Below are 25,245 nucleotides of genomic sequence, written 5' to 3'. Positions count from 1 at the left end.
TCACTTGAGGTCAGGAGTTCAAGACCAACCTGAGCAACATAGCAAGAGCTCATCTCTAAAAAAAATTTTTTTAAATTAGCCCAGCATGTTGGTGCACAACTGTAGTTGCAGCTTCTTAGGAGGCTGAGGCAGGGATGATTACTTGAACTAAGGAGTTTGAGGATGCAGTGAGCTATGGTCATACCACTGCACTGCACTCCATCCTGGGTGACAGAGTGAGACTCTGTCTCTTGAAAAAGAAAACAAGACAAAACAAAAGTAATCCTGTACCTGGCAAAACTGTCCTCAAAAAAGAAGAAATGAAGGTATTCCCAGATAAACAAAAGCAGAAAGGGTTTATTACCACTAGATCTGTCTTACAGAAAATGCTAAAGGGACTTCTGCAGATTGAAATTAAAGGACATTCTGCAATTATATAGGCAGTAGGAAAAAAGTAAAATTTTTAAAAAATAAATTAAAGAACACTAGACAATAACTCAAAATCCTATGAGGAAATAAATATCTCCTATAAAGGTAAATACATGGACACTTACAAAAGTTAGTATTATTGTCATTTTGGGTTGTAACACCACTTTTCCTTTTATACATGATTTAAAAGATAGTAAAAAAACAAAACAAAACAAAACAAAAAAAACAGTAATAAGTCTATGTTTTCGGCACCCAATGTATAAAGGTGTAACTTCTGACATCATCAACTGAGAGGGTGGTGGCAGAGCCGTATAGGAGCAGAGTATGCTACAGTAGCCCCTCCTTACCCAGGGCTTTACTTTCTGTGGTTGCAGTTACTCATGGTCAACTGTGGCCCAAAAATATTAAATGGAAAATTCCAGAAGTAAACAATTCATAAGGTTTAAACTGTGCACCATTCTGAGTAGCGTGATGCGATCTCTTGCTAGCTTGCTCCATCCTGCTTAGGATGTGAATCACCCCTTTGTCCAGCATATCCACATTTTATATGCTACCTACCCCATTAGTCACTCAGTAGCCTCTCTGATCGACTCTCATGGTATCACAGTGCTTGTGTTCCAGTAGCCCTGTTTTAATTAATAATGGCCCCAAAGGGCAAGAGTAGTGATGCTGGCATTTTATCATCTCATGTGATCATAAGAAGAAGGGTGAATACAGTATAATAAGATATTTTGAGAGAGAGATAGAGAGACCACATCTGCATAACTTTTATTACAGTAGGTTATTATAATTGTTTTATTTCATTGTTCGTTATTGTTGTTAATCTCTTACTGTGCCTAATTTAGAAATTAAACTTTATCATGGGTGTGTAGGTATAGGAAAAAAACATAGTATATACTTAATAACCAAGTCTTTTTTTTTTTTTTTTTGACCATAGGTGATCTGCCTGCCTCAGCCTCCCAAAGTGCTAGGATTACAGGTATGAGCCACTTTGCCCAGCCCGAGTGTACATATTCTTTTTTTATTTTTTTGAGACAGAGTCTCACTCTGTCGCCCAGGCTGGAGTGCAGAGGCCAGATCTCAGCTCACTGCAAGCTCCGCCTCCCGGTTCAAGCGATTCTCCTGCCTCAGCTTCCTGAGTAGCTGGAATTACAGGGGCCTGCCACCACGCCTGGCTATGTTTTTGTATTTTCAGTAGAGATGGGGTTTCACTGTGTTAGTCAGGATGGTCTCGATCTCCTGACCCCGTGATCTGCCCGCCTCGGCCTCCCAAAGTGCTGGGATTACAGGCGTGAGCTACTGCGTCCAGCCTGAAACTTGAAATTCTATACCTAGCTAATTTACCAACAAAATGTAAGGGTGGAATAAAGACTTTTTTTTTTTTGAGATGGAGTCTTGCTGTGTTGCCCAGGCTGGAGTGCAGTGGCACGACCTCAGCTCACTGCTACCTCTGCCTCCTGAGTTCAAGTGATTTTCCTGCCTCAGCCTCCCAGGTAGCTGGGATTACAGGTGACTGCCACCATGCCTGGCTAATTTTTGTATTTTTAGTAGAGACAGGGTTTCACCGTGTTGGCCAGGCTGGTCTTGAAGTCCTAACCTTAGGTGATCTGCCTGCCTCGGCCTCCCAAAATGCTGGGATTACAAGGTGTGAGCCACCGTGCCTGGCCTGGAATAAAGACATTTTTAGAACTACACGCTGTGGAAGATTGTATTATTACCTAGCAGATATTCACTCCTTTCCCCTGAGCTCTGTGGGAGGGGCGCACTTCCTGGCCTCATTGCTGTTGGGCTTAGCCGTGTGACTTGCTTCGGCTAATCAGATGGAAACAGATGTGACCCAGCAGAAACTTGAAATATGTTTGCTGTGGGCTTGGTGTGTCTTTCACCAAGAGAGGCATCTGTCCGGCAGCTGCTGGTTCACGTGGGACAAAAGACGGTTGGAGCAGACCGGGAGCTGATCCGCAGTCCAGAGTCAAGCGCAGCCAGGCCCTGCCTGGACTCGCTGAACCACAGTTGAGCTGCAGATATGTAAGGAAGAAATAAATGGTTGTTTTGCCACTGTGCTTTGTGGTAGTATGTTATACAGCAAAACCTAAGACACATGGACTCAGAACAATTTCTCTCCCACATACCTCTTCCGGGGAAGTTCCTTGGGGATTTGCGATGGCAGAGAGGGGAACACATGGGATCCAGGAAACAGAAGATTCAACTCAGACAGCAGTGAAGGAAGACCTGGAAGACAGTGGGCACAGGCTCAGACTGGAGCAGGGCACGACAGCAGCGGGAGAGGGACATCCTGAAAACAAGGTGACTCCACAGATGCCAGAGCACCCTTGAGATTCCGGAAGAGCCTCGAGATGCAGTAAAGGAAGACAATGCAACAAAGAAAAAAAAGCAACTTGCGATCGGACTTGGTGGCTCACGCCTGTGATCCCTGCACTTTGGGAGGCCAAAGCGGGTGGATTGCTTGAGGTCAGGAGTTCAAGACCAGCCTGGCCAACATGGTTAAACTCCATCTCTACTACAAATACAAAAAATTAGCCAGGTGTGGTGGCGGGCACTTGTAATCCCAGCTACTTGAGGGTTGAGGCAGGAGAATTGCTTGAACCCAAAGGTGAAAGGTGCAGTGAGCTGAGATCGCACCACTGCACTCCAGCCTGAGTGACAGAGCGACAGAGTGAGACTCCATTTAAAAAAACAAACAAAAAAAGCAACTTCCAACTCTAGGGAAAAAAGCAAAAGCTGAATAAAGAAAAATGTAGCGCTGCACAACTTGGCTCTACAGTGACGACATTTTGTATTATAAAGAAAAGTGTTGCCCAATCTTCACCTTTAGAATCAAGCTATAGGTAAAGGACAGAAAACTTTATTCTGGGCCAGGTGCAGTGGCTCATACCTGTAATCCCAACTGTTTAGGAGACTGAGGCAGGGGGATTGCTTGAGTCGAGGAGTTCAAGACCAGCCTGGGCAGCATAGTGAGATCCAATCTCTACAAAAAAAATTAAAAAATTAGCCGGGTATGGTGGCATTGACCTGTGGTCCCAGCCACTTGGGAGGCTGAGGTGGGAGGATCCCTTGAGCCCAGGAGGTCGAGGCTGCAGTGAGCTGTGATGGCACCACTGCACTCCAGCCTGGGTGACAGAGTGAGACCCTGTCTCAAAAAAAAACCCAAAAACAATGACAAAAAAGAAAAACCAGTTTATTTTGATTGCAAGCAGATTATAAATACTATCAATTCTGATAGTATAAAAGTAATAGTACAGGCCGGGCGCGGTGGCTCAAGCCTCTAATCCCAGCACTTTGGGAGGCCGAGATGGGCGGATCACGAGGTCAGGAGATCGAGACCATCCTGGCTAACATGGTGAAACCCCGTCTCTACTAAAAAATACAAAAGACTAGCTGGGCGAGATGGCGGGCGCCTGTAGTCCCAGCTACACGGGAGGCTGAGGCAGGAGAATGGCGTAAACCCAGGAGGCGGAGCTTGCAGTGAGCTGAGATCCGGCCACTGCACTCCAGCCTGGGCGGCAGAGCGAGACTCCGTCTCAGAAAAAAAAAAAAAAAAAAAAAAAAAAGTAATAGTACAGATGACTTAAGTTGGGAGCTGGAACGTGGAGGTTATAAAGCCAAGGTTAGAGAAACAAATATCTTCTTTTTTTTTTTTTTTTTTTGAGACGGAGTCTTGCTCTGCCACCCAGGCTGGAGTGCAGTGGCCGGATCTCAGCTCACTGCAAGCTCCGCCTCCCGGGTTTACACCATTCTCCTGCCTCAGCCTCCCGAGTAGCTGGGACTACAGGCGCCCGCCTCGTGGCCCGGCTAGTTTTTTTTTGTATTTTTAAGTAGAGACGGGGTTTCACCGTGTTAGCCAGGATGGTCTCGATCTCCTGACCTCGTGATCCACCCGTCTCAGCCTCCCAAAGTGCTGGGATTACAGGCTTGAGCCACCACGCCCGGCCGAGAAACAAATATCTTCATCTTCCCTTGCTGGCAATCAAGAGAAGCCTCTACAGATAGAAGAACCAGTAATAAAATCGCAAATATTATGTTTAAGCTTATAGAAGGAACCAATAGAGGGATTGAAAATAATAAATAATGGCCGGGCGTGGTGGCTCATACCTGAAATCCCAGTGCTTTGGGAGGACGAGGCAGGTGGATCACTTGAGGTCAGTAGTTCGAGACTGGGCTGGCCAACGTGGTGAAACCCCGTCTCTACTAAAAATACAACAACAACAGAAAAATTAGCTGGGTGTGGTTGCACATGCCTGTAATTCCAGCTACTCAGGAGGCCAAGGCAGGAGAATCACTTGAAACTGGGAGGTGGAGGTTGCAGTAAGCTGGGATCACACCACTGCACTCTAGCCTACACAACAGAGTGAGACTCCATTTTTAAAAAACCATGAAAATAATAATAGAAAATAGTAATAACTACATTGAGAGGAAGATGTGGGGGGATGGGGTGGTGAGTCACCTCTACAGGTATCACCTGAGACCCCAGTGGATAATGTCTGGAAATGACAGAAACTTATAGCTATGTACCCATGTTATATAGTAGTTAAAGGTTAATCACCAGAAAAACCTCAAACAGAAAGTTCAGTTACTACACACCAATTCCGAAGCTTGTTTTTTTATTTTATTTTTATTTTATTTTTTTTAGACAGACTCTGTCGCCCAGGTTGGAGTGCAGTGGCGTGATCCCTGCTCACTGCAACCTCTGCCTCCCAGGTTCAAGCAATTCTCCTGCCTCCATCTTGGTTCACCGCGGCCTCCCCATCCTGCCTCAGGTGATTCTCCCACATCAGCCTCCAGAGTAGTTGAGACTACAGGTGTGCACAGACATGTCCTGCTAATTTTTGTATATTTTTTAGAGACGGTGTCTCACTATGTTGTTCAGGCTGGCCTCGAACTCCTGAGCTCAAATGATCTGCCCGTCTTGGCCTCCCAAAGTGCTGGAAGGTGTGAGCTGCCAGGTGTGAGCCACCATGCCTGGCCTCTTGCTGTTTCATTATCCATTAGATGTGCACTGTTAATGTCTTGGTTCTGTCTGCTCCTGCCCTGTCTCTGAGTTGTTGCCTTATCATGTCACAGTCTTATGAGCTCTTTTTTTTTTTTTTTTAGATGGAGTCTTGATCCGTCGCCCAGGCTGGAGTACAATGGTGCTATCTTGGCTCACTGAAACCTCCACCTCCCAGGTTCAAGCAATTCTCCTGTCTTAGCCTCCCGAGTAGCTGGGATTACAGGTGCCCGCCACCATGCCTGGCTAATTTTTGTATTTTTATAGAGATGGGGCTTCACCATGTTGGCCAGGCTGGTCTCGAACTCCTGACCTAAAGTGATCCACCTGCCTCGGCCTCCCAAAGTGCTGGGATTACAGTGCTGCCATTGTTATGAGCTCTTTTATGGGGAGATGCATCTGAGGACACCTGCTTTTCTGCCTTGGATTGAATTTCACCATATCTGTTTTTATACTTACCCTTGTTTGTTCATTTTTTTCCTTTGCAGGTTGAATAAAAAAATCAGACTCCAACGGAGGATCACACATTGCATTTAGTAGAAATGTATCTTTAGTCTGCTTTAGTTGCCATAACAAAATACAACAGACTGATTGGCTTACACAATAAAGATTTATTTTCTTATCCTTCTGGAGGCTGGAAAGTCCAAGATCGTGGCGTCAGCATGGTCAGCTCCCGGTGAGGGCTCTCTTCCTGCCTTGCTGTCTTCTTCCTGTGACCCCCACAGGGAAGAGAGAGAGAGAAGAGAGAAGAGAAGAGAAAAGAAAGAAGAGAGAGAAGAAAGAGAGAGAGGAGAGAGAGAGAGAAGAGAGAGAGAGAGAACACAATCCAGAGTGCTTTCTGTGCTAAGTGTGGTGGCTCATACCTGTAATCCCTGCACTTTGGGAAGCTGAGGCAGGAGGATTGCTTGAATCCAGGAGTCAAGACCAGCCTGGGCAACAAATGAGACCTTGTCTCTACAAAAAATAAGTAAGTTAACAAAATTAGCTGGGTGTGGTGACACATGCCTGTAGTCCCAGCTACTTGGGAGGCTGAGGTGAGAGAATCACTTGAGCCCGGGAGGTCAAGGCTGCAGTGAGCTAAGATTGTGCCACTGCACTCTAGCCTGGGCAATGGAGCAAGACCCTGTCTCAAGAAAAAAAAAGAAAGAAAAAAGAAAAAAAAGTGCTTTCTGGTGTCTCTTATTATAAGAGTACTAATCCCCTCAGGAAGGCCCCACCCATGTGACCTCATCTAACCCTATCACCTCCCAAAGACTCTATCTCCAAATACTATCACATTGGGAGTTTGGTCTGCAATACAGAAATTTTGGGGAGGATACCATTTAGTCCATAGCAAACTTCTTTCTAGATTAAAGAAGGCTTTTGAAATTGAATTTTTTTTTTTTTTTTTTTTTGGTGCTGCATGACACTGACGTTTTTGCTTCCTCATAGTGGCCCTGTGCATGCCTGCATATCTACCAGGCTGTTTACTTTCATCTTGCTCACAGTGTGCTCGGGCTGCTCGGCTAGGCTCTCTCTTCTGATGTTGAGTGGGAGATTTCTCTGACACTCACGTTGTTCCTGAGGGTATTTATCTTCCCCTATGCATCAGCTTTGACTAGTTTTGGCTGCATACATAAGAAAAAATATGCAAAACAAGACAAATGTTTGTTTCCCTCCTCTAAAAGAACCCTGGAGGGAATCAGCACAGCGTTGATATGCCACCTTCAACAGCATCCGGGTCAGCCTCTGATCTTTCTGCCCCGTTCAGACCCACTTACTTCTCACTGCCAGGTGGTCCTGACCAGGCGCAACTTCTCCATGACTCTGGTTGGTCACACTTTCTGGGGACATTTACAAGACGAGGGTTAGTGGGAAGAACCACAGTCTGGCTGCTGCCAATGCCCTGAGGCCGTACTTGATACCCATCATCTTCCTCACCCTGAACCATCTAGACATTCTGCAAAACAGCATGTTGGTCACCATATAGAGGGCGTCATGTTAATCCGAGCAGATGCCTTGGTAAGCCACATGCCATCCAGAGGACTGGAGACAAAGCCTACGAAGAATCAGGAGCATTCATCAGGTCACATGGAAGACTGCTAGTTTTGCATTGGGCCAGGAGCAGAAAGAGCTCTCCAGCAGTCCAGGCTGCCACAGGAGCAGCTTCCTGCATGCACCCATGACTCAGCAGGTGCAACGGAACTAGAGGGGGCTGTGGTTGGGAAAGATGCTACTTCCCAGTACAGACCCCCTGGGTTCTGGAGAAAGTCTGTGCCTTACACAACAGAGAACTACAGACCATTCAAAACGCAGCCCTGATGCGCTCCTGGACCCTGCTAGAAACTGTCTGATGGCTAGAACTTCCCAAGATGAGTTCATTCTGGCTGGGTGCCGTGGCTCACGCCTGTAATCCCAGCACTTTGGGAGGCCGAGGCAGGTGAATCACTGAAGGTCAGTGGTCAGTGACCACTGACGGTGGATCACTGAAGGAGCACCAGCCTGGCCAAGATGGCCAAACCGCATCTCTACTAAACAATCAAAAATTAGCCAGGCGCGGTGGCAGGTGCCTGTAATCCCAGCTACTTGCGAGGCTGAGACAGGAGAATCGCTTGAACCCAGGCGGAGGAGGTTGCACTGAGCTGAGATCACACCACTCCACTCCAGCCTGGGTGACAGAGCAAGACTCCATCTCCAAAAAAAAAAGAAAAAAAAAAAAAGAGCTGATTCTGCTGGACCCACCAAGTCTTCAGCTCAGGAGGACCCAACAGTAACCCACAGTGAGATGGAAGTGGTACATCTGAGGTACTGCATGGCAGGACCAGGGGGCGCAATGGGCTGCACCGCAGGTGGCTCGCACACCCGAGTCATCTGCCACTATTGCACCAACACCTCTCCCTCAGCTACACTTATGGCCTCATAGCAGGAGGAGGGAGGTGATGAGTATCACATCCAGCCTCAGGACATCTGCAGCAGCCAGCGTTCAGGTCTTGAATTACATGGAGACAGAGAGCTGAACAATTCACGTTGCTGTAGGGAAGACCATGAATGGATGGTCTACATTCACGTTGCTGCTGTGACCCCAGGGCACCACAGGTGGAAGTTTTAGCCACTGCAGGATTCGGGCACTTCAGGGACTGTCATTATTCCACCTAGCGGGTCCTTACTACCATTCAGCCAGTGAGTCACCCTTAAGGAATCCCATCCTTGCGTCTCCTTCATAGGATGGCTCTGGTTCCAGCTATCCTAGGTCAAGTTCCTAGAAGCAGCACCTGCAATGGGGATTCTTGTAAAAGTAATTTATTACAGTGTGCATGTATTAAGCCGTTTCTTACGTTGCTATAAAGAAATACCTGAGGCTGAGTAATTTATAAGAAAAGAGGCTGATTTGTCTCCTGGTTTTACAGGCTGTACAGGAAACATAGCGCCAGCATCTTCTGGTGAGGCCTCAGGAAGCTCTTACTCACGGCGGAAGGCAAAGCGGGAGCAGGTGTTTAACCAGGCAGGAGTGGGAGGAAGAGAGTTGGGGGGAGGTGCCACACACTTTTAAACATCCAGATCTTGTGAGAACTCATGCACTGTCATGAGAACAGTACCCAGAGGATGATGCTAAACTGTTTCATTAGAAATCCACCTCCACGATCCAACCACCTCCCACCAGGCCCCACCTCCAACACTGGAGATCACATTTCAACATATTTGAGTGGGACAAATATTCAAACTATATCAGCGCTCTAAGGAGAGGAGAGTGAGGAAAATCGGAGGGGGCAAAGGAAAAAGGGTAACCATGGCTGTGGTCTCGGGTGGAGTCTGTCTGGCTTCCGTCTGGTCCCATGGAAAGCGTGGAGCGAAAATTGCATCTGGGTTCATCCACCTCAAAGCAAGGAGTGGGCATTTTACATTGTCAGTCTGTCATTGGCTGCTGACTTACCAGACAAGGCAGTACCTGTTCTTCCAAGGCAACTGTCTGGAGAGAAGGGGCCAGTGAACTCGGGCAGTCAACACTCACAGCGCTCGTACTGTCTGGAGAGAAGGAGGCCAGTGAACTCGGGCAGTCAACACTCACAGCGCTCGTACTGGCTGGAGAGAAGGGGCCAGTGAACTCGGGCAGTCAACACTCACAGCGCTCGTACTGGCTGGAGAGAAGGAGGCCAGTGAACTCTGGCAGTCAACACTCACAGCGCTCGTACTGGCTGGAGAGAAGGAGGCCAGTGAACTCGGGCAGTCAACACTCACAGCGCTCGTACTGGCTGGAGAGAAGGGGCCAGTGAACTCGGGCAGTCAACACTCACAGTGCTCGTACTGGCTGGAGAGAAGGGGCCAGTGAACTCGGGCAGTCAACACTCACAGCGCTCGTGATTCTTAAGACAATCAGGAGATGTGTGCAGAGACAGAGAACAGCGCTGTGTCAAGATGCCAATTGTGATGGTGAAATGGATCATGGAAAATAAATCTGTGGCCGGGCACAGTGGCTCACGCCTGTAATCCCAGCACTTTGGGAAGCTGAGGCAGGCGGATCGCTTGAGGTCAGGAGTTTGAGACTAGCTTGGCCAACATGGTGAAACCCCATCTCTACTAAAAATACAAAAATTAGCCAGACCTGGTGGCACGTGCCTGTAATCCCAGCTACTCGAGTCTGAAGCAGGAGATTCACTTGAACTTGGGAGGTGGAGGTTGCAATGAGCCAAGATCATTGCACCACTGCACTCCAGCCTGGGCAACAGAGCAAAACTCCATCTCAAAAAAAAAAAAAAAAAAAAGAAATCTCCATGACTCTTCAGATGACCATACCCTAGATGAGTTTTCTCAAATACAAGCATCAATGAGTGAACAATATGCCTCTAAGGACAAAAGAGAAATATGGATCTTGCTCCTGTTGCCCAGGCTGGAGTGCAGTGGTGTGATCTTGGCTCACTGCAGCCTTGACTTCCCAGGCTCAAGCAGTCCCACCCCAGCCTTCCTAATAGCTGGGACTACAGGCTCAAGCCACCATGCCCAGTTAATTTTTGTATTTTTTATAGAGACAGAGTTTCGTCATGTTGCCCAGTCTGGTCTCGAACTCCTGGGCTCAAGTGATCCACCCACCTTGGTCTCCCAAAGTGTTGGGATTACAGGCATGAGCCACCACACCTGGCCGAATTATGGATTCTCATATCCATATTCAGTTCTTCAACAGGAAGAACTAGAAACACAACGTTTTTAACAAGAAATGGGATACATTTTGTTAAAAGGATGCATGATAATATTTCTTCATCTTTTATGATGTTTGTATACACACTTCCCTTGATACATTCAGTAAGTGGATGATTGATAAAGTTGGATACACAGGGGTGATTGGAAGGAAATAGATGATGAAGAAATGGAAACAATTCATTGGATTGACCATTTGATTGGGGTTCATAAATCTAACCATGACAATATTTCACAATTATGGAACAAAGAAGATGGCCATCCTCTCAACAAAATTATGAGTGTCAAAGTTTTCAAAAGTATTGGGTTTTGCAGAGTCAAAGACAAGAGTGAGAAGTAATGATAAGCTAAAACCTACTAAAGATGCAGTTGAAATCTGGAAGCAGTTTTTACAAGATGGATATGTTCTAGATTCAATATACAAGACAGGGCATGAGCATAAAGGACATTGCCTACTCGTTTTTTGTTTGTTTGTTTGTTGTTGTTGTTGTTTTAACAGTGACAAGGGCTCACTATGTTGCCTAGGCTGGTCTTGAACTCCTGGGCTTAAGCAGTGCTTCCACCTTGGCCTTCCAAAGTGCTGGGATTACAGATGTGAGTCATTGTATGCAGTCCATTCTTGGTATATATACTTTCTTTCTTTCTTTTTTGAGATGGAGTTTTGCTCTTGTTGCCTAGGCTAGAGTGCAATGGCGTGATCTTGACTCGTTGCAACCTCCACCTCCTGAGTTCAAGCAATTCTCCTGCCTCAGCCTCTCAAGTAGCTGGGATTACAGGTGCCCACCACCACACCTGGCTAATTTTTATTTTTAGTCGAGATGGGGTTTCGCTGCATTGGCCAGGCTGGTCTCAAACTCCTACCTCAGATGATCCACCCACCTCGGCCTCCCAAAGTGCCAGGGTTATAGGTGTGAGTCGCCGCTCCTGGCCTCTTTTCTCTTTTCTTTTCTTCTTTCCTTTTCTTTTCTTTCTTTCCTTCCTTCCTCCTTCCCTCCCTCCCTTCTTTCTTTCCTTTCCTCCCTCCCTCCCTCCCTCCCTCTCTCTCTCTCTCTCTCTTTCTTTCTTGACGGAGTTTCACTCTTGTTGCCCAGGCTGGAATGCAATGGCACAATCTCGGCTCACTGTAACCTCCACCCTCCGGGTTCAAGTGATTCTCTTGCCTCAGCCTCCCAAGTAGCTGGGATTACAGGGACACACCACCACGCCTGGCTAATTTTTGTATTTTCAGTAGAGACGGGGTTTCACCACATTGGCCAGGCTGGTCTTGAACTCCTGATTTCAGGTGATCCACCCACCTTGGCCTTCCAAAGTCCTGGGATTACAGGCGTGAGCCACTGCACCCAGCCACCTCTTCCTTTTTTTTTTTTTTCTGAGACGGAGTCTCGCTCTGTCGCCCAGGCTGGAGTGCAGTGGCCGGATCTCAGCTCACTGCAAGCTCTGCCTCCCGGGTTTATGCCATTCTCCGGCCTCAGCCTCCCGAGTAGCTGGGACTACAGGCGCCCGCCACCTCGCCTGGCTAGTTTTTTTGTATTTTTTAGTAGAGACGGGGTTTCACCGTGTTAGCCAGGATGGTCTCGATCTCCTGACCTCGTGATCCGCCCGTCTCGGCCTCCCAAAGTGCTGGGATTACAGGCTTGAGCCACCGTGCCTGGCCCACCTCTTCCTTTTTTTAAGACAGTGTTTTGGCCGGGCGCGGTGGCTCAAGCCTGTAATCCCAGCACTTTGGGAGGCCGAGACGGCGGATCACGAGGTCAGGAGATCGAGACCATCCTGGCCAACATGGTGAAACCCCGTCTCTACTAAAAATACAAAAAACTAGCCGGGCGAGATGGCGGGCGCCTGTAGTCCCAGCTACGCGGGAGGCTGAGGCAGGAGAATGGCGTGAACCCGGGAGGCGGAGCTTGCAGTGAGCTGAGTTCCGGCCACTGCACTCCAGCCCCGGCGACAGAGTGAGACTCCGTCTCAAAAAAAAAAAAAAAAAAAAAAAAGATAGTGTTTTATTCTGTTACCCACCCAGGCTGGAGTGCGGTGGCTCAATCTCAGCTCACTGCAACCTCTGCCTCTTGGGTTCAAGTGATCCTCCCACCTCAGCCCCCCAAGTATCTGGGACTACAGGAAAGCACTATCACGCCCAGGTATTTTTTTGGTTTTGTTTTGTTTGTATAGATGAGGTTTTGCCATGTTGTCCAGGCTCGTCTTGAGCTCCTGACCTCAAGTGATCCACCCACTTTGACCTTCAAAGTGCTGGGATTATAGGTGTGAGACACCGTGCCCAGCTCTTTCTTGGTATATATACTTTTTTTTTCTTTTTTTCTTTTTTTTTTTTTTGTGACGGAGTCTCATTCTGTTGCCCAGGCTGGAGTGCAGTGGCGTGATCTCGGCTCCTGCAAGCTCCGCCTCCTGGGTTCACGTCATTCTCCTGCCTCAGTCTCCCAAGTAGCCGGGACTACAGGTGCCTGCCACCACGCCCAGCTAATTTTTTTGTATTTTTAGTAGAGACGGGGTTTCACCGTGTTAGCCAGGATGGTCTCAATCTCCTGACCTCGTGATCCGCCCGCCTTGGTCTCCCAAAGTGCTGGGATTAAGGTGTAAGCCACTGTGCCCAACGCTTTCTTGGTATATATACTTTCAAAACAGGAAAATTGGGGATTGAAATTTGGGTTTCCCACACTTATAATCGTATTTTAATTTCTAATAAGGTTGTTTGTTATGATCCCTTTATTCTTCTGTAAATTATTATAAGGCTACTTAAAATATAAATTAAAAAGGCTGGGCGTGGTGGCTCAAGCCTGTAATCCCAGCACTTTGGGAGGCCAAGACGGGCGGATCACGAGGTCAGGAGATTGAGACCATCCTGGCTAACACGGTGAAACCCCGTCTCTACTAAAAAATACGAAAAAAAACTAGCCGGGCGAGGTGGCGGGCGCCTCTAGTCCCAGCTACTCGGGAGGCTGAGGCAGGAGAATGGCATAAACCCGGGAGGCGGAGCTTGCAGTGAGCCGAGATTGCGCTACTGCACCTCAGCCTGGGCGACAGAGCGAGACTCCGTCTCAAAAAAAAAAAAAAAAAAAAAAAAATATATATATATATATAAATAAAATTAACACGGTCTTTTGGACTCGAGGTAAATTATTATATAATCATTCTTTTTCCCAGTATACTGGAGGTTAACCCAGTATTGTTTGTAATAGCAAAAGATTGGAAACTTCTCAAAGGTCTATCAATAGGGCACCAGTTAAATAAATACATATTACTATCTTCCAGCAATGGAATGTTATTTTGCTATAAAAACTGATGACAAAAATATACATGTACTGCTATGGAATGATTTCCAAATTATAAAGTGAAAGAAACAAGGTTCAGAACAGGATGTAAAACACGCAATGGTTTGTGTTATAAAAAAGGGAGAAAAAGTATGATTTCGCTTGAATATGCATAAACTATTTCCGATAATATTGACTTTTTTCTGTAGAGGGCATCTGGGTGGCTAGCCACAGGCATGACAAAGAAATGTTTCAGCAAAAATCCCTTTTACACACTGACATAGACTAACATAGACTGACATAGACTAACGTAGACTGACATAAACACAGACTGACATAGACTAACGCAGACTGACATAGACTAACGTAGACTGACACAGACTAATGCAGACTAACATAGACTAACGTAGACTGACATAGACTAACGTAGACTGACATAGACTAACGTAGACTGACATAGACTGACGTAGACTGACATAGACTGACGTAGACTGACATAGACTGACGCAGACTGACATAGACTAATGCAGACTGACATAGACTAATGTAGACTGACATAGGCTGACATGGACTGACATGGACTGACATAGACTGATATGGACTGACATGGACTGACATGGACTGACATAGACTGACATGGACTGACATGGACTGACATAGACTGACATGGACTGACAGACTGACATGGACTGACATGGACTGACATAGACTAACGTGGACTGACATAGACTAACGTAGACTGACATAAACTAACGTGGACTGACATAGACTAACATAGACTGACACAGGCTAACGCAGACTGACATAGACTGATGTAGACTGACATAGACGAATGCAGACTGACATAGACTGACATAGACTAATGTAGACTGACATAGACTGACATGGACTGACGTAGACTGACATGGACTGACATAGACTGACGTGAGCTGATATAGACTAATGTAGACTGACACAGACTAACGTGGGCTGACACAGACTGACATAGACTGACATAGACTAATGTAGACTGACATAGACTGACATGGACTGACATGGACTGACGTAGACTGATATGGATTGACATAGACTGATGTAGACTGAAAGGAGAACTCAGAAGGGACACGCTCAGTGTCGGGCACGCCTCAGTCAAGGAGGCTGTGGTGACAACAACACTGTTCCCGTCTCAGTGACTTACTACAACAAAGATGATTTCTCACTGATGTTCCAGCTCCCTTGAGGGTGCGCTGGGGACTCTGCTCCACCCACTCTGGGACCCATGCTGACACCGCAGTTGCCATCTTGAGAGACGCTGGTTGCCATGGCCACTCTGAGAATCTTAGACATGTAATGAAATATATAATTTCATATTTTATATATTTTAATTGAAATATCTGTATATACAATATATATCGTATATCTATTTTACCTATGTTTTTTGAGACAGGGACTTACTCTGTCCCCCAGGCTCAAGTGCAGTGGCATGATCATGGCTCACGGCAGCCTCAACCTCCCAGGCTTAAGCGAGCCCTCCATCTCAGCCTCCTGAGTAGCTATGACTGCAGACATGCGCCACCACATGCTGCTAATTTTTTGTACTTTACTTTATTTTATTTTATTATTTTTTGAGACAGAGTTTCGCTCTTGTCGCCCAGATTGGAGTGCAATGGCCCATCTTGGCTCACCATAACCTCTGCCTCCTGGGTACAAGCGATTCTCCTGCCTCAGCCTCCCGAGTAGCTGGGATTACAGACACCCACCACCACGCCCAGCTAATGTTTGTATTTTTAGTACAGACAGGATTTCACCATGTTGGCCAGGCTGGTCTCGAACTCCTGACCTCAGGTGATCCGGCCACCTGGCCCTCACAAAGTGTTGGGATTACAGGCGTGAGCCACCGTGCCTGGCCTAAGGTAAAATTTGCATACAATGAAATGAACAAATTTGGGGCAAATGCATATACCCATACACCTATGTAACCCAAACTTCTATCAAGATATAAAACATTGCTGTCACCATGGAAGGTTCCCCTGTGCCCTTTCCCATCAATCCCCACCCCACCCCATCCACAGAAGCAATCACTGTCTTGATTTCTTCACCATAGATTAGTGTAGCCTGTTTTAGAACTTTATATAAATGGAACCATACATATGTATTCTTTTTCATAAGGCTTCTTTCATTTCCGTACATTTTGAGATTCGTAACTTTTGTTGTGCACATCAGCAATCCATTCCTTTTTATTGTTAATACCCAGTTTTTAGTATATGGTACAGTTTATCCACTCTCCTGTTAATAGGTCCTTGTGATGTTTACAGTTTGGGATTATTATGAAAAAAACTTCAATGGCTATTCTCGTAAGTCTTTTTAGGAACATTTGCTTTCATTTCTATTTATTTATTTATTTATTTATTTATTTATTTATTTATTTATTTATTGAGTCGAAGTCTTGCTTTCTCCAGGCTGGAGTGCAGTGGCACGATCTCGGCTCACTGCAAGCTCCGGCTCCTGGGTTCAAGTGATTCACCTGTCTCAGTCTCTCGAGTAGCTGGGACGACAGGCACCGCCACCATGCCCAGCTAATTTTTGTATTTTTAGTAGAGACAGGGTTTCGCCATGTTGGCCAGGATGGTCTGGATCTATTGACCTCGTGATCCGCCTCCCTCAGCCTCCCAAAGTGCTGGGATTACAGGTGTGAACCACCGCCCTGGCCTCATTTCTATTAAGTGTGGAGTTCTCTAGAAGTGGAATTGTGGGTTTAGAAACCAGGTGTATGTTCAGTTTTTGTTAGAAACTGTTAGAACTTTTCCTAAAGTGTTGGTACCTATTACATACCAACCCACAGTATGTAAGAGTTCCAGTGGCCCCACATATTTGGTGTTGTCAAGTTTCAAATTTCAGTTGTTCTGGTGGGTGTGTAGTGTTATTTTACTATATAGAGTTAAAGTAAACTTTTGCTTTATATATTTTGAGAGTATTTCATCAGGTACATTCAATGATAGAATTGTTCTTTCTTTTCTTTTTTTTTTTTTGAAACAGAGTCTTGCTCTGTTGCCCTGGCTGGAGTGCAGGGGTATGATCTCAGCTTACTGCAACTTCCACTTCCCGGGTTCAAGCAATTCTCCTGCCTCAGCCTACTGAGTAGCTGGGATTACAGGCACCCACCTCCATGCCCGGCTAATTTTTGTATTTTTTAGTAGAGGGGGGTTTCACTATGTCGGCCAGGCTGGTCTCGAACTCCTGACCTCAGGTGACCCACCCACCTCGGACTCCCAAAGTGGTTGGATTACAGGTGTGAGCCACCGCGCGTGGTCAGAACTTTTATTTCTGATGTGTTGAACTGTTCATCACATTGTGCCGGTCCTCTTTATTCCTAATGACTTTTCTTGGTTTGTCAACAAAATAAACAGAGAGAGGCTCTCTCAAAGAAAAGGGTATCTGCGAATAGGGCATTGCAATGGGAATATGCATGTCATAGTGAGCTATGTGTGTACTTTAGGGAGGTAAAGGGACAGAATAGCTTTTAAAGGAAAAGTGAGGAGGATTACATAATTGTTTTGAGATAATTAGCCTTGGCCATGAAGGTCAATAACAAGACCGATGCCGGTCCAAGGTTGGACAGGCAGTTGCTGGGTAGATGTCCTTGCAGAAGTCTTACTTGTGGAAGGTTGTGATGGCCTTTGTGCAGGTTGTAGTTTTTGCAGTCTTTTGTGATCCTTTAGTTGATAGTCGTGACAGGACAAACCAGCATGAAAATGTTCTCTTCACAGCCTTGCCTGGCTCTATTTCTCAGGGTTGTTTTTTTTTTTTTTTTTGGTTTGCTTTTTGCCTTTTAAAACACAAATGAGGCTGGGCGCGGTGGCTCACACCTGTAATCCCAGCACTTTGGGAGGCCGAGGCGGGCGGATCACGAGGTCAGGAGATCGAGACCATCCTGGCTAACACAGTGAAACCCCATCTCTACTAAAAATACAAAAAAGTAGCCGGGCGTGGTGGCGGGCGCCTGTAATCCCAGCTACTCGGGAGGCTGAGGCAGGAGAACGGCATGAACCTGGGAGGCGGAGCTTGCAGTGAGCCGAGATCGCGCCACTGTACTCCAGCCTGGGCAACAGAGCGTGACTCCGTCTCAAAAACAAACAAACAAACAAACAAAAAACACAAATGACTCCATTCTCATTCTGACAACCTTCACATTTCCCCCTTCTGATCAAGATCTTTCTCTGAAAGCATCACTGGTCAATCATCCTGTGGTTAGGTTTTGACTGTCCCTTGATACCAGGATGGACCTGTCCTGGTTGCCAGTCTTGTCCCACACTGCGGGGGAGTGAGTGGCAACTAGGAGCCGTGGCAAAACCCTTCTAGCCACCTGTGAACAACAAGGGAGGTTTGAAGGGAGTGGCTGTCAGCTAAGTCTACCTAGAGTCCGTTATTGAGTTCAATTTTGTCTGTTCCATAGTTTTTTTGCTATCATTTCAAAACGCCAGGCCAGCATTATTCTGTTAGGAGTTGTACTTCTGTAAATTTTCTTTTTTTGAGACAGGGTCTTGCTCTGTCACCCAGGCTGGACTGCAGTGGTATGATCATAGCTTTCTGCAACCTTAAACTCTTGGGCTCAAGGGATCCTCCTACCTTAGTCTCTTGAGTAGCTGGGACTACAGGCGCAGGACACTGTGCCTGGCTAAATTTTTCAGTTTTTTTGTAGAGACAGGGTATCGCTTTGTTGCCCAGGCTGGTCTCAAACTCCTGGCCTCAAGTGATCCTTCTACCTCAGCCTCCCAAAGTGTTGGGATTATAGGCATGAGCCATTCTGCAAAAAAATTTTGTTTTTTATTTTTTTGAGACAGGGTCTCAATCTGTCACCCAGGCTGGAGTGCAGTGGCACGATCTCAGCTTACTGCAACCTCCGTCTCCCGGGCTCAAGCAATCCTCCTTCCTCAGTCTCCTAAGTAACTGGGACTACAGACACATGCCACCACATCTGGCTAATTTTTTGCATTTTTAGTAAAGATGGGGTTCCACCATGTTGCCCTGGCTGGTCTTGAACTCCTGGGCTCTAGTGATCTGCCCACCTTGGCCTCCCATAGTGCTGGTATTACAGGCGTAAGGCACTGTATCAGGCTTTGCAAAAATTTTAACATATAACAATATGAATTTTTTTGTTTTTTTGTTTTTTGAGACAGAGTTTCACTCTTGTTGCCCAGGCTAGAGTGCAAGGGCACAGTCTCGGCTCATCGCAACCTCCACCTTCTGGGTTCAAGCGATTCTCCTGCCTCAGCCTCCTGAGTGGCTGGGATTACAGGCACATGCCGCCACACTCAGTTAATTTTTGTATATATATTTTTTTACATAGAGACAGGGTTTCACCATGTTGGCCAGGCTGGTCTCAAGCTCCTGAGCTCAGGTGATCCACCCATCTTAGCCTCCCAAAGTGCTGGGATTACAGGTGTGGGCCACTGTGCTCCGGCCCGCAGTGATATTTTATATTATTGCTTCGAGCTGAAGATTCTGGCCCATTTAATCTGAAAGCCTAACCTCTATATTTATCGGTCTCTTTTCTTTTAGACTGTTAATCTTTCAATGAACTGTTCCATCACCCTAAGCAATTATTAGTCAAGCAAATTTAAATTTATGTTTCCAAAAGGTGTCTAGGTTGTTGGTTACCATGGGCTTTTGTCATTTATAAGCCATTAATTTGAAAGCCCTTTAAGACTTAAAAAAAAAAAGAAAGTCTTGGCTGGAATGCCATAAGCGGTAAGTTTTATCTCAATACCAGTAGGAAAGCCAGCAAAAAAGAGAGACAGAGACAACTTAGAAGTCTTTACATTAACTCTAGTTTTTGTTTTTGTTCTTTTTTTGATACGGAGTCTTGCTTTGTCGCCCAGGCTGGAGTACAGTGGCGCAATCTCGGCTCATGCAGCCTCCGCCTCCTGGGTTCAAGCGATTCTCATGCCTCAGCCTCCCAAGTAGCTGGAATTACGTGTGTGCCATCACGCCCAGGTAATTTTTGTATTTTTTGTAGAGATGGGGTTTCACTATGTTAGGCTGGTCTCAAATTCCTGACCTTAAGTGATCCAATCACCTCGGCCTCCCAAAGTGCTGGGATTACAAGCATGAGTCACTGCGCTCGGCCTACTTTAACTCTATAGTTGCAGAGTTTTGGGTTTTTTTTTTTTTTTTTTGAAAATTCAAGTAATGACCATTTGAGCTCTGATTTTTCCTTGACAGAATTTGCCCATCATTTAAAAAATGTTCACAAGAATGGGCTATCATATGTAACTGGCTGGAGTCCCAGAAAGCCTAGCATGTTATAAGGGTTGAGAATCCCATTCTGATTTTTATTAATCTCTCAAGAGCAAAGAATTTCTTTTTTTTTTTTTTTTCTTTTTGAGATGGGAGTTTTGCTCTTGTTGCCCAAGCTGGAGTGCAGTGGCACAATCTCGGCTCACTGCAACCTCCACCTCCTGGGTTCAAGCGATTCTCCTGCCTCAGCCTCCTGAGTAGCTGGAATTACAGGCATGCGCCACCACACCTGGCTGATTTTGTATTTTTTAGTAGAGACAGGGTTTCTCCATGTTGGTCAGGCTGGTCTCGAACTCCCAACCTCAGGTGATCTGCCCGTCTCTGCCCGCCTCGGCCTCCCAAAGTGCTGGGATTACAGGTGTGAGCCACCGTGCCCGGCCAGAATATCTTTTTTATCCTTTCAGAGAATGTCAGGATTGGTGGTTTAGATGGTGGCAACTGCCCTAGTGGCTTTTAATTAGACATCCTGAGCCCACTATTGAAAACGTGGAAGATTTTTAGAAAAAAATCCAGGGAAACGAGTGAAACCAAATCACAGGACACCAAGAGATGAGTGTTCACAAAATCTTAACCCAGGCAGGCAGATCAAACAAAATATTAAATTACACGCTGAGACCAAAAGTGAATTCACCAGAAATGACATGCCTCACAGATAGAATGTGAATTCGGTAGAAACTGGAATACTCAAGCCAGAGACCTCTGTCTTTATACCAGAAAGGACTTACCAGAAAAGACAAAGTCTTTTATCATCTCAGGAGGGATGTAAGGTTCTTTATTAAGGTGGTCTTATAACCAAACCGGATCTTGAATATCAAAAAGTCTCTACCAAAACTAGGGAGGGCTGGCCTGAGAGAATACTCACCAGGGCCAAAAATTTGAGCCATGGAAGCCTACAATGCACAGGGCTCATATGCATACTGGCCAAAAAGAACAATTTTTTCTGATAGTGATCTTTCTTTAGGTCCCATTTCTGACCCCATTTATGTCAATTAAATAAGAGAGAGGCTCTCTAAAAGAAAGATATGTATTCAGGAATTGCAATGGGAATACACGTCATTGTGAGTTATGTGTGTACTTTAGGGAGGTAAAGGGCGAGAACTTTTCTTCTTTTTTTGAGACGGAGTCTTACTCTGTCACCCAGGGTGGAACGCAATAGCACAATCTCGGCTCACTGCAGCCTACACCTCCCAGGTTCAAGCAATTCTCCTGCCTCAGCCTTCCAAGTAGCTGGGATACAGGTATGCACCACCACGCCTGGCTAATTTTTTGTATTTTTAGTAGAGATGGGGTTTCACCATGTTGGACAGGCTGGTCTTGAACTCCCGACCTCAGGTGATCCACCCACCTCAGCCTCCCAAAGTGCTGGTATTACAGGCGTGAGCCACCATGCCTGGCCGAGAGAATGGTTTTTAAAGGATAAATGAAGATTACATATAATTGTTTTGAGATTACTACCTGTGGCTACAAAGATCCATAACAAGGGTGATGCAAGTCCACAGCTGGACAGGCTGTTGCTGGGTAGATGTCCTTGAAGTATTTTTTTGTATAAGGTGGTGATGCTTTTTGTGCAAGGCTGTGGTTTTTGCAATCTTTTGTGATAATTTTGTCATTGGGCATACCAGCATGAGACCCCGCACTATCACAAAAGACTGCAAACCCTACTCTATTTGTTCAGGTTTTTTGTTTCTTGAACACAAGTGACTCCATTTTGATACTGACAACTTTCACACTTTATTAAAATTTTTTTTCTGAGATTCAAAGAGCTACATTTTTGGTTAGTGTATGTCTACTATACCTTTTTTCATCCTTTCAACATCTTTTGTCACATTTTAGATGATGCTCTTGTAGACAGTGCATTGCTAGACTTAAAAATCCAAGCTTACGACTTGTCCTTTACCTGATAAGATTTATTCCATTTGCTTTCATTTGCATTTTTAAAAATATGTGAACCTGTTAATACATCTCTTTCAGATTTTCCTTTTTAGATAATTGTTTTCTACTCTCCTTTTTTAAAAAGGAAAAAAGACTCGATTTTTATTTTTTAGTTAATTGACTGTTTTTAAAAAGAGGTTTTAGGCTCACAGCAAAATTGGGTGGAAGGCAGTTTCCACAGACTCCCTCCCCAGCAGAGTGGTGCATCTGTTAAAACTGATGAGCCAACACTGACACATCATGATCACTCAAAGTCCTCATAGTTACCTTAGGGTCCACTGTTGGTGGTGTACATTTTATGGACTCGGACAAATGACATGTATGCACCATTATAGGATCATACAAAGTAATTTCACTGCCCTAAAAATCCCTTGCTCTGCCTAACTCTTCCTTCCTAGCCCTAACCCCTAGCCACCACTGGTGCTTTGTCTCCACAGTTTTGCCTCTTCCAGAAATGTCATATAGTTGGAATCACGGCAAAACTATGGAGACAACAGCATGAGTGGCTACAATGTGTCCACAAGGCTGGACCCGCTTCTGTCTCTGAGTCCTTGCAATGCCAGGCTCGTGCAGTGAGGTTCCCAATGATTCTATTATCATGTGAATCTTAGGAAAACTGTATCCTTCCCCCAAACTGGCTGCGTGACTTTGTATCGTCATCCATCAAAAGAACTTAATTAGTAATCCCAGCACTTTGGGAGGCAGATCACTTGAGGTCAGGAGTTCGAGACTAGCCTGGCCAACACGGTGAAACCCATTTCTACTAAAAATACAAAAATTAGCTGAGTGTGATGGCGTGGGCCTTGTAGTCCCAGCTACTCAAGAGGCGGAGACAGAATTGCTTGAACTCAGGAGGTTGCAGTGAGCTGAGATCCTGCTACTGCACTCCAGCCTGGACGACTGAGCGTTACACACACACACACACGAACTTGATGAACACAGAAGACTGTGGTCACATCTGAGGACCCCAAATTTGTAACCACAGAGGACTGTTGCTGAAGCTCCAGGGCCTTTCAAGCAGGCCCCCACCAGGTGATCCCAGTCTTTGGAGAGGAGAGAGGTTTCATTGCTCCTGGGACCTCAGATTCTGCTGGTTGTGGGACAGGAACCTGGACCTGTTAATCTCTCCACTCTGGCCACTGTGCCCTTGTGGTAGGTAACCAAGGCTGGCTGGTGACCCAACCTTCCCAGGTTGAAGTGCATTTTTATGACTAGTCTGCTCCCTGCCCCGCCCCTCGCTTCCCTGCCTGTCTCCTACAGCACCTTAACCACCCTGGCAACAGAGGGATGCAAACGCAAGCTTGATCAGGAGAGCCTGCTGCTTCCGCCAGCCCCAGCCCCACCATCCACCACGGAGGAGCTTCCACTTTCTGAGTGTGCTCCCCAACTTTCCTCTCCTGGGCAAACTCCTACCCATCCTTTGAGAATTTGCACAAACACTGCCTCTTTCTGTGGTGCTGGCCTCTCTCCCCTAAGGCTCTATCCCTGCTGTTTGCCTGCCCTGGCCTGGGAGCTCCTCTAGGGTGTGTGGGGATTTGGAGTCAAGTGTGAGCTGCCCAAGGCCCCACACGGAGTGGAGATGCAGCCATCTGGTGGAATGAAGGAATGCACGGCCACCCACCGCTCTGGGACTCGGTTTTCAGTCCACAAATGGTCCCTTCAGAAGACTCTAACCCTGTCCGTTGCAACGTTACCCAAGGACCTAGGGAGCTGCTGTACTGTTCTCTCCACTGATGAGTTGATTAGTACAACCATCCTAAAGATGAGGAATTTCTTCCTTACCTCTACCCCTAAGTCCTCCATGGGGCAATAAAACTTGGGGGCCACATACAGAGAGGACAAAGGATTGGTGGGGCCCAACCTCCATGTGCATTTGCTGTGGGACTCGGCTTGTTTCCTCCTTGAGAAGAGCACATGTAACGCAATGCCGGTGCAACCAACCCACGTGTACTTTGGAAGGATCCCTTCACCAAGTACTAGACACGCTGGAAGGCAGGTTGCAGGCTGCCTCCTGGGAAGCCCACTCAGCTGCACCAGCAGGCCTAGTCTCTGCTTAAGGTCCTTAGGCACAATGCCATTCTCAAATTTTTTGTTTTTTTGAGATGGTCTCACTCGTCACCTAGGCTGGAGTGCAATGGTGGGATCTCAGCTGACTGCAACCTCTGCCTCCCAGGTTCCAGTGATTCTCCTGCCTCAGCCTCTCAAGTAGCTGGGATTACAGGTGCCTGCCACCACACCCAGCTGATTTCTGTATTTTTAGTAGAGATGGGGTTTCACCATCTTGGCCAGGCTGGTCTGGAACTCCTGACCTCAAGCGATCTGGCCGCCTGGGCCTCCCAACGTGCTGGAATTACAGGCATGAGCCACCGCGCCCGGCCAGACACAATGCCAAATGACTCCCTGTCCTCTTGGGGTCACACAGCACATGCTAGGGAGCAGACAAAAGTGCAGCACTGTTTCTGGTACTGAGACTGCTCTGGCTTTGGAGTAGTCAGGGAGGCTGAAATTTGAACCATCAAAAAGACAATGCAGGAACAAGGTCAACTTTGCAGTTTCTGGTTACTCTGAAATACTGGCAAGTCAAACTGCAGCAATTAGGAAATTAATTGGTTAGATAAGGATTGTCTGCAGACTTGTCAGAAATTTAAAAAACATGAAGGGTTGGTTATTTTGTTAGATAACTGACCTTGGTAAAACAGTACCTATGCTTCAGGACCATGGGGAGGACTGACTGAGCTAACATAACGCAAAAGGTTCAAATTCACTTATCTGCTTTCTGCAGATGGCCAGCTTTCATTTCTGCCATCTCCAGGCCAAAGACACAGTGCTTGGTACACTGGAACGAACAGCCTGGGGCTCAATCCTGATACCCCCCCACCTTCTCAAGTGGGAAGCAGAGGATTAAAGACCTCCTTGCCCATCTCTAAACTTTAGGACCCACACTAAAAATTTTTAAGTCAACTTCAGAATGTACTTGTTTAGAAAGCAATCCTCCCCCTTCCCTCATTCTTAACTAGAGATATACTATTACTCAGAGTTACACAGCTGTGTATTTGAAGTCTGAGTTCCCTATTAAGTACCTGTCAAGATTTCAAGAAATAAAATTGAGGCAGATTCTCAGTTCACAGACAAGACTAGCAAATAAAGAAAGCCAGTGACCCAATGAAATGAACAACTTTTGTGAGTGGG

General features: G+C 46.2%; 1 long non-coding RNA gene across 1 annotated transcript; it reads right to left on the bottom strand.

Annotated features, from left to right (window-relative positions):
* Positions 1-2,046: 2,046 nt before the first annotated feature.
* On the bottom strand, positions 2,047-3,365 carry LOC115897642. Its single transcript, XR_004057399.1, has 3 exons — positions 3,305-3,365; positions 2,541-2,640; positions 2,047-2,426 (listed from the first exon to the last, which is right to left on the bottom strand). It is a non-coding gene; the product is annotated as an uncharacterized LOC115897642 (long non-coding RNA).
* Positions 3,366-25,245: the final 21,880 nt, after the last annotated feature.

The sequence above is a fragment of the Rhinopithecus roxellana genome, chromosome 5 (genome assembly GCF_007565055.1).
Source record: "Rhinopithecus roxellana isolate Shanxi Qingling chromosome 5, ASM756505v1, whole genome shotgun sequence".
NCBI lineage: Eukaryota > Metazoa > Chordata > Mammalia > Primates > Cercopithecidae > Rhinopithecus > Rhinopithecus roxellana.
Note: the sequence above shows the minus strand (reverse complement) of the source record. Positions and strands in the feature narration are given on the sequence as shown.